At 40.0% G+C, this 10,776-nt stretch overlaps 1 non-coding gene across 1 annotated transcript; it reads right to left on the reverse strand.

Annotated features, from left to right (window-relative positions):
- Positions 1 to 9,576: 9,576 nt before the first annotated feature.
- Positions 9,577 to 9,683, reverse strand: LOC111876337 (small nucleolar RNA R71). Its single transcript, XR_002844975.2, has one exon. It is a non-coding gene; the product is annotated as a small nucleolar RNA R71 (small nucleolar RNA).
- Between the last annotated feature and the right edge of the window lie 1,093 nt (positions 9,684 to 10,776).

A 10,776-nucleotide genomic window follows, 5' to 3' on the forward strand; every position in this document is an offset into this window, starting at 1 on the left:
ATTTTTCCTAGTTTTTATATGTCTAATAACACAAGTAAAAAAAGTTTGGGTAATTTCGGAAACTTTTTTCAATTTATCTCTATTTTGATAGAATAAATACACAAAAATCAGAAAAATCAAGTTAAACTATTTGAAAACACATTTTATTATTTTTCACAGATTATGTACAATGTAAAACGGTGAAACAAAAATTATAAGAATTTTTCAGGATAATTTACTATTTTTCCATGATTTTACAACCATTCAAGGAATTAAAATCGTGAAAAATAGTTAGACAAATCAAAAATTCAGGAAAATTTATATTAAGGTCTTTGAATTCAATTAAAGTTGAAATGCAAAGTTTGGGAATTTTTAGTACTAAATTGATTAGGTTTTTAAATATTTAATCATTGAACACCTCCTAAAATGTTAAATATTATCAATTCAATATTGAGATTTTTTCCACTTAAATAGTTATATAAAAATTGATTCATTGAAATTTAATTTTCACAGAAAAATGTTGTAACTTATCAATATTAAATTTTGACATAATATTGGCATAATTCTATTGTAGTAGTAAGTATACTAGTGTTAGATTTTAATTATAAACTCACTAGTGAATACCATTATTGTAGGAAAACGATAGTGGTACGAGTGGAGCGTAGTTCAAGGCACCATTTGCATCATCTCAATACATATTGTGAGTATTCACACATTCCCCTATTTTCGGTTTCTAAATGTTTTTGGGTGGAAAAGCATATCTTAAACTATTTATATTCGTTGTATTTATTTGACTCGTATAAACTTGGTTGCTATATTTTGCATATTGTGAGTATTCACACCTCCCCTATTTTCGGTTTTTATGTTTTGGGGTGGAAAAGCATGTCTGAAAAACTATTTATTTTTCATTGCATTTAAATTGATTTGTATCAAATTTGGTTGCTATATTTTGCATATTGTGAGTATTCACACCTCCCCCTATTTCCGGTTTTTATGTTTTGGGGTGGAAAAGCATGTCCAAATTAATTATGATTGATGTATTTATATTGAATTGTATCAAAATTGATTGCTATATTTTGTTATGTATGTGTATGTTATTGTTAAAACATGAGGCCTTATCATCTTAAGTCCCTTCCACTTTACTCCAACCATTAACTCTTTGAGCCAATGGTCATTATGAATAACACTATTTGGAATTGACAACTACTCACTCACCCGATTGCTTGAGTGCATGATACCATATAATCTATGGAATGATAAACATAGATCTTGATAGGGCATCAGTCATAGGTTTGGTTGTGAACTCATTGTTTGCTCATACACATACAAAAATTGTTATTAATTATGGCAATAAACTTGTTTATTAATTATAGCAATGAACTTGATTACTCATTTTAACAATATATTTTCATTTATGGAAACTTTTATCAAAACTTGATTTCGATTCATGAAACCAATATTATTATTTTAATCTGTGAGTACTCGCCAACTATTTTTATAGTTGATGCTCGTTTTACATGCTTTTTCAGGAATCATCAAGTAAGTGGCACTTAGGGACACATCACATTTAGGAGCATTCGCATGTGTTGTATTTCAGTTTACATTGTAATTCTTTTAAAAGTTGTTCAAACCTATTGTAAAATTTTAATGATTTTTAATACTATGGTTGGTGTTGTCTTTTAACTTTTGCTATGAAACCCTTTGTACTGCCACGCCCCGTGTTTCCACTTTAGCGGGGTGTGACATGGGGGAAATCACTAAGCCATGCACTTACGGAGTTGTTATTAAATGTTTTTCAGGAGCCTCATTGACTCATAAGATGGGCAAGGCTCGACTGTACACACAAGAATTCGCCACATGTTTCCGGACATTGTAATTACACTCTGATATGGTTTAATAAATAAAAATGATAATTTTTGGGTTGAAAATCGAGACGTAACAACTTGGTATCAGAGCCCTGGTTTTAGTGAACTGGATGAACACCCGTGTGATTCCATACTCAAACTAAGGATTTGAGTAAGTAACAAATCTTTTCAAAAAAAGAATAATACCAAAAGGAAAGAATGTGATGCGTGCAGTCAGCCAAAGCTCGAAAAGGAAAGTTATTCCCAAAATATCCTTGTTTGTTATGTCTGTTGATATATGAAATGTTAGTAGTACATGTTAGTATGTAGGTTAGGGATCTTTTCAGGAATTTCAGTTAGAATTGCCTGATAAATTAGTTGCCTTATATCTTAGGTATTTGATTGTTAATTGATGTTTAGAACCTATATTAATATTAATTAGTTATTTGACAAATACATTAGGTTGCATACTCCCATAATTAAATAGTTTTTGATTGGTAGATTTGGTAGCGCAACTCTTGTCTGAGTCCAACCATTAAAGTCTCAGATCTTTTAGTCGACAAACTTTGTGATTTTAGAGGCATGTAATCATATTTGTGCAAATATTAGTTAATATGAGTAGAAGTTCTTCATTGGCTAACTAAAGAGGGAAGTGGAAAGTAACCCTAGAAGAATATTATTGGAAGTTCAATATACGCTTGATAGGGCATAGAATCGTAAGATAAGGCGTCGGAAGAGACGTAAGATCCGAGTGAAGTTTTGGAATGAAATAAGAGGGTACTTGAAACACTTTGTGTGTGAAAATACATATCAATATAAGAGTATAGTGACCTAGAAACCTTGGAGAAATTCGTGTGTCTAGTATGGATAGGTGTGGAAGGTAGTATGGGCCCGTACTACCGGAAACACAAGATCCATACATGAATCAAGAAAAGCCACACTAATGCTCAACAACTGGAGAGGATTCAAATATCACTTTTGAGTTAGTTCGATTCATATTAACTTATTCTCGTTACGCTCTAGTATGGTGGTGATTACAGGAGCAAGTGGATCAGGTTCTGGATCGAAAGGGTCAGGACCAAACGAGATGGAGATACGCGATTGGATTGAGGCGGTGGTATTAGCAACTATAAGAGAGATAATTCCGGAACTTTTCGGAATTATCAAAACCAAACTAATCACCCTATTTGATGAACGGTACGATGTTGTTGCCAATACAGCTGCCATCACAGAAACTATTGTTGTTGCTGTTGCAACTTCATCAGGAAAGAAGTAGATGCCTTATTGAGAATTCAATAACACCAAGCCCCCAGAGTTTGATGGTGTTAAAGATCCAATTGTTGCCATGAGGTGGATCTCAGATGCGGAAGAATGCTACTACACTTGTACTTATCCGAAAACCTGAACATTAGATATGCACAAAATCTTTTATTATTAGGAGGAATCGACTTGTTGAACTTTGTTACTAAGAACTACTCACCAGTGGAGAAGAGTGCGATGACTTGGGAGCAATTTGTGGAGAGGTTCAAGGAAAAGTATGTTCCACCAGTAGGGAGAGATAGTGTAACACCGTAAATTTTCAAACAAAATTTTCATTTAAAAATCACATTAATCTCATTAACACATTAACCAAATCCCCCAAAGATATCGAATTATCAAAGCACATGCTCATAAAGTATTTAATACACAATCCAGGATCCTCAAAACATATCTCCGTCTCATGTGTAAAATCAAGCTGGTGCCTTCCCGTGAACCTGAGAAGCACCAGAAACACATAACACATAACATGGTAAGCACGAAGCTTAGTGAGTTCCCCAAAATACCACACATATCTCATTAGCCTCTCATGGCTATGCTTAAGTAAGACCCTCTGGTTAATGTGTCTCAGTGGGACCCTCTGTTCCCACAACTCGGGTGGACCCTCCGGTCCTAACTTAGTAAGCTCAGTATAATACACATCATAAATCACAAAGACATAATACAGGATATCACAATACTCAATATAAGCGCATAAGACCCTCCGATCACACAAAGATTACCACTCTAGGTTAGTATTGTGAGAAGACTCACCTCGTAAGCAAGTAAGCAAATAAACCTCGTACACGAATCTCCGAACTAGCCTCCACCTAACATGTAGGATAATTATCACTAATTAACACTTAAATCAAGACTCTAAATAAACTAAGTTATTTTCTCTCTCAAACTCTTGGGATGGGTAAAAGACCATTTTACCCCTCCATGGTCACCATAATCCATGTCTTGACCAAACCCTATGGTTAACAGAAGTCAACACTCGAGTCACTAGTCCATGTTGAGCCGAATCGCCGAGTGCATCTATGTGATTCACCGAGTCCCATCGTTTCCTCAGAAATATCACGAAAATCCAACTTAACTCATCGAGTTGTCTCATCAACTCTTCATGTTACCCATATCCAGATTCGTCGGGGAAAAACCTATCCGACTCGTCGAGTCAGCCCACCGACTTGGTGAGTCCGTTTAGACTATTTTCTCATTCATACATTTTAAGACAGATTTACAACCCCAAACTCTAGATCTACCCTCCCAAGGCTGAGATACCACGTAAAGCCATAATCTTTACGTCCATGCATGGCACTTAGGGCTTGAAATGCCAAAATAAATCTCATTTAGGGTTTTATGCATAAATGTTCTTCTATAGCTGAATAAAATTGGGACCTTTGGACTCTAGGGACCTCACATGATCCAGATCTGATGTCACAAGCACTTAGCAAGCTCAGGTCACTCAAAATCTCAAGGAAATATGGTAAAAGCCCTAAAAGCTACCTATCAACAAGATCTAAACAACATGATGAGCAAGGTGATGACTTTTACCTTCCAATAGAAGCTCAAGGTGGATGCACATTTGATCCCACAATCCTTCCTCGTTCCTTGCTTGATTCTCTCCTCTTCTCCTCCAATAGATCACAAAACACTCAAATATTAGCTTTCTTTCTCTCTTAGCTCACTATGGCCGATTAGGGTTTCACTCAAGGGAGTAAGGTGGCTGGTGAGGCGGAAATGAAGGCTTAAGGTCCTTTAAATAAGACCCAACCTCGGGGATCTAGGGTTTTCTTCTTGAAGTGCCAACTCGCCGAGTTGGTCTATCCGACTTTCCGATTTGGTTGTAAAACCCACGAGGTCAATTCGTCTCTACTTGACGAGTTGGGGCACCCACTTGTCGAGTTGCTCAATTAACTCATAAATAAATATATAATATTATACTTGGAAGTCAGGATGTTACCATTCTCCCCCACTAGAATCACACTTCGCCCTCGAAGTCATGCTCCAGGAATAACTCTGGGCACTGCTCGCGCATCTCGAACTCCGGCTCCCAAGTCCACTTGGATCCCTTCCGATGTTGCCACTAGACCTAAACCATGGGCACCTCTTTATTCCTCAAAACCTTCAGTTTCCAATCCAAGATCACTATCGGCCTCTCATTGTAATTCAGACTCTCATCTACCTGAATGTCCTTGAATGGTACCACCGTCGTCTCATCGGCTACACACTTCCTCAACCGAGACACGTGGAAAGGTGTTATGAATCTAGCTCAAATCTATATGTAGCTCCAACCGGTAAGCTACCTTACCCACTCTGGTGGTCACTCTGAAAGGACCAATGTATCTAGGGCCCATCTTGCCATGTTTCCTGAATCGGATCACCCCTTTCCATGGGGATACCTTCTGGAGGACAAAATCTCCGAACTGAAACTCTAGCTCGGATCATCGCCGGTCTGCGTAACTCTCCTGGAGACTCTAGGTTCTCAATAACCTTTGTCTGACCTACTGAATCTGCTCGATCGTCTTTAGCACTATCTTACTACCACCCATCACTCGTTGCCCTACCTCTCCCCAACATATGGGAGTCCGACACCTCCTTCCATATAAGAGCTCGAAGGGAGGCATACCAATACTGGAATGGTGTCTATTGTTGTAACAAAACTCAGCCAAGGGCAAATAGGTTTTCCAACTTCCATTGAAGTCCATAGCACATGCACGCAACATTTCCTCAAGCGTCTGTATCGTCCGCTCACTCTGCCCGTCTGTCTGTGGGTGGTATGCGGTACTGAAGTGAAGTCGGGTAACCAAGTCCTCATGAAACTTCTTCCAGAACCTGGAAGTAAAACACACATCCCGATCTGACACTATCGATGTCGGCACACCATGCCATGCCACCACCCCTCTCACATAAATCTCGGCTAGTTTCTCTGCAGAAGAGCTCTCACTGATAGCAAGGAAATGAGCACTCTTCGTCAATCGGTCCACAATCACCCATATCGCATCTACCGGGGAATCTCTACAGGCTGTGACGGGCCATGTAGACGCTTGTGCTCTGCCTTAACCCGACGACATGTCAAGCACCTTTCAACTACCCATGACACATCCCCTTCATACAGGACCACTAGTAATCTCTCTTTAGATCGAAATACATCTTAATGGCCTCTGGGTGGATCAAGAATCTCGATCTATGTGCCTCCTCCATCAGTATGCGCCGAGCTCCACCCATATAGGGCACCCAAATCCAACCATGGAAAGTCATAAGCCCCCGACTATCCATCTCAAACTTGGAAACCTGTCTGATCACCCACTCCCTCTTACAATTTTCCGGTCTCACAGCCTCCACATGAGCCTCTCGAATGGTATTTAAGACTAGAGTACATCCAACCACCTCCTCTGTCTCATATTCAAGTTGGGCTGATCCATGAGTAACTTCAGGCTCCTGTGGTCCGTATATATGGTACACCAGACTCCATACAGATAGTGACACCAGATATTGAGGGCGAACACCACCGCCCCAGCTCCAAATCATGGGTGGGATACCTCGTCTCATGAGGTTTCAGCTTCCTCGATGCATATGCTATTACGTGTCCCCTCTGCATCAACACCACACCCATCCTGGATATAGAAGCATCATAATAAACTACAAAGTCCTCCACTCCCTCGGGAGGGGCTAACACTGGGGCTTTGCACAACCTCTGGCGAAGAGTCTCAAATAAGGCCTGCTGCTCGGGCCCCTAGGCAAAAGTAACACCCTTCCGAGTCAATCTGGTGAGAGGTACGACAATCTTGGAGAAATCTCTGATAAACCTCCGATAGTAGCCGGCCAAAACCAAAAAACTCCTAATCTTAGTCGGGGATCTTGGCACCTCCCATCTCATAACTGCCTCAATCTTCGCCGTGGGGAGCGCCTATCCTTTTTGTCAAGAAGAAGGATGGTTCACACCGGATGTGCATTGATTACCGGGAGTTGAACAAGCTGACGGTCAAGAGCCGTTACCCGTTGCCGAGGATCGACGATTTGTTCGACCAGTTATAGGAGCATCTTGGTTCTTCAAGATCGATTTGAGGTTTGGATATCATCAGGTGAGGGTGCGAGATGAGGACATCTAGAAGACAACATTCAGGACGCGTTATGGGCATTACGATTTTTTGGTGATGCCTTCCGGGCTCACCAACGCCCCGACAGTGTTCATGGATCTCATGAACCGAGTGTGCAGGCCGATGTTGGATCGGTCGGTGATTGTATTCATCAACGACTGATATTGCCATATTTAAACTTATTTTTAGGCAGTATTTAAGTACATTTTTATTAATAAATTGATAATATGTTTAGAATAATGATACTTATGAGTTTAAATTGTTATTTTCAGTCAATACAAAGGATTTTCGAAGAAAGGGACTAAAGGTGACAAAATGGGGAACATGGGAGGCTTGGAAGACAAGAAAATAATAAATTCATGATAAGAGCTAAAATCACGACGTGGCGATGAAGCCCACGACGTGGCATGGGTGTTCCAGAAGATAAGCATCGCGACGCGGAGGATTTCCTTGAAGAATACGGATTTCTTGAAGCCCACGACGTGGCGAGATCTGGCCACGACGTGGCGCGAGTTTTTAAGGCTTATATAAGCTCTGACGATTATTACGAAAAGGGGGACTTTTGGCAGAAGAAAAAGAGTTCCAGAAGACGAATAGGAACGAAAGAAAGGCTCTGGAAGAGGGTTTTCAACACCAAAAGAAGAAAAGGTTTATTTTTAGAACATGTCTTTCATTAGTTTTAGCTGTGTTAGTTTAATTACTATGATGAAGCTTTGAACTTATGAATAGTTATATGATTATGGATTTAGCTTAGTTGGTGAAAATTTGCTTGTGTTTGATTTGTATGACCTAGCATGTTAATATTTGTTTATCTAATTGTTTAATTACACGTTCTGTGTAGCTTAGTGACCATTAAACTGCATGAACCTGTTTACCTAATAATTTAGTGAACATTGAATTGTTAGAGCTAGGATTGACCAATCTTAGTTAATAATTAGAATAAATAAAATTTAGCTGTGTTAGAGAACGAGAATTGTGATCATAATTGCGTTTACACAACAAATCTTATATAACATGTTTTCAACTATAATTGGTTCTGTGTTTAATTATGTGTGAACATACACGGTTTGACATGAATTAGTTAAATATTGGTAAGATAGAACTAAATTACTAATATAATTAAAAACCAACTTAGTAATCCGTAATTGTTAGCTAGCCATAAGGGAAAAGTGGATTCAATCTAAACAAGAGTGTGTGTTTTTACTTATTGAATTGGATTTAAGTTCATTTGATCTTGTAAAATCAGATAAAACCCTTTATTAAATTTGTTAATAAATTAGGTTAATTTAATAGTAAGTAAATTAATTAGAACACCGTTCCCTGTGATCGACACCCGACTTACCCAAGCTATACTGTAATCTGACTAGGTACACTGCCTATAAGTGCATAGATAGTTAAGTTTGTTAGGTTATAAATATTAAAATTAGTGGGTACTTTTGTGCACATCAAGTTTTTGGCGCCGTTGCCGGGGAACGACTTAACTTTTAGTTTAATTATTTGCATTAAATTAATCAATCCTTCTTGTGGAGTCACAGCCACAAAAAGTTAATTTTTCAGCAAAAATAAAATTTTTTACAGAGTCCACGACGTGGCCACATACTTGCCACGACGTGGACAGGCAAAATTTTTAAAATTACTTATTTGGTAGTTAGTTTTTCTTATTTTAGTTCAGTTTTACGTTTTAGTTTAGCAAGTTGCAGGAGTTCATGACCAGAAGCTCAAACACACACTTGGTGCCACCACTGGAAGACCCCGAATCTGCACTTCACAAGAAAAAGACGCCCTTGCAAGAATTGAAGTCAGCCTTTTCTAGGAAGTCGGGAAAGAAGACAGGAGAGTCCAGCTCACCAGCGAAGCACAAGAGCAATCTTGAGCATTTGGATCACACACCCGTGCAAACCGAGTCTGAAAGTGATACCGAGCCAGAATTTGAAGAACACACAAGTGAACCCGAGAACGAGCCAAGGAACGAGATGGCAGCGATTGAAGAAATGTCCATGGGAGCATACAAAAAGCGGATCCGAGATGATATGGGTCCTGGGTTAGTCCAACCCGCAATTCCTGCCACTGCCACATTCGAACTAAAGGGACACATATTGACAGCACTGAAGGACATCCCATTTTTCGGGAAGGATCATGAGGATGCTTTTAAGCATCTAGACGAAGTCAACGACATTGCTGATTACTTCAATGTCCCAAATGTCACCAGAAATACAGTCTTGCTTAGGATGCTTCCCATCACTTTCAAAGGAGCTGCTAAGGAGTGGTTAAAAGCACTCCCACCAGGTACAATCACCACTTGGGCTCAAATGCGTGAGCAATTCCTGGACCAGTTCTGCCCGCCATCCAAGATAGCCAAACTCAAGAAGGCGATAGCCAACTTTGAGCAACAACCGGGGGAGTCACTATACGAAGCATGGGAGCGGTACAAGGGCTTACTCAGAAATTGCCCTCAACATGACCTAAATGTGCAGCAAGAGATGTCAATCTTTTATGATGGGGTCAATGTAATGACAAGACAACTCCTTGATTCTCAAGGACCGTTGACAAAGAAAAATCCAAGGGAAGTCAAGGAGCTCATCGAAGAAGTCGCGAAACACTCCCGCGAATACCATAACCCGAGGCAAGAAGGAAGTAAAGGCGATGGAGGGACCCAAACTGAAGAAATTGCAGCTGTCATGGCCATGCTAAATAACATGGATCGCCGGATAACACAAATGGACCAGTCGATACATGCCATAAGAGTGGGGTGCGAGCGATGCAGTGGTCCACACTTGACCAAGGACTGCAATATGGATGAGTCTGGGAACAGAAAAGCTCAAGTGTGCTACTCTAGTGGGGATAAGTATGATGACGACTGGAGGAAACCAAAGAAGGAGTGGCTGCCATATGAAGAGTATAAAAAGCAAAAAGAAGAGAAGTATAGGCAGACAGGTCGAGGCTTTTACCAAAAGGAGCAGCCACCAATCGAGAAGAAACCCGACCTAGAGACCATTTTGATGAAGTTTATGGAGGCTTCGGAAAAGAGACATGATGCCACGGATTCCGCTATCATGGAACAACAAACATTTATGAAGAACCAGCAAGCCTCCATCCACAACCTTGAAGTACAACTTGGTCAACTAGCCACTTTAGTCCATGAAAAATTGTCCCCGAAGAATCCCGAAGTAAAAGCCCAATCTCACGTAATGGCCATCGATACTGAAAAAGATACAATATCCGAGTTCCTGGAGGCGTTGGAAGAACAACCGCAGCAGCCCAAGAAATCAAGGATCGAAAATGGAAAGAATGCTGAACCAGGCTCGCCACGACGTGGCACGCCTCTGGCCACGACGTGGCGCAAGTCTGAGCAAAAATCTTTGGAGCCTATTCCAGATTATCATCCACCTATGCCATTTCCCACCCGTGCAACACTTAGTCAACTGGAGAAGGAACATTTAGAGTTTGTGAAGCATGTGAAAGAGATTCCAATTAATACTCCCTTTGTTGAGTCCTTATCCAAAGCTTCCGAGAACCAGAAATTACTGCAAGACTTGATAGATACGCGAAGGCAATTA

This window comes from Lactuca sativa, chromosome 1 (assembly GCF_002870075.4).
Source record: "Lactuca sativa cultivar Salinas chromosome 1, Lsat_Salinas_v11, whole genome shotgun sequence".
NCBI classification, from domain to species: Eukaryota; Viridiplantae; Streptophyta; class Magnoliopsida; order Asterales; family Asteraceae; genus Lactuca; species Lactuca sativa.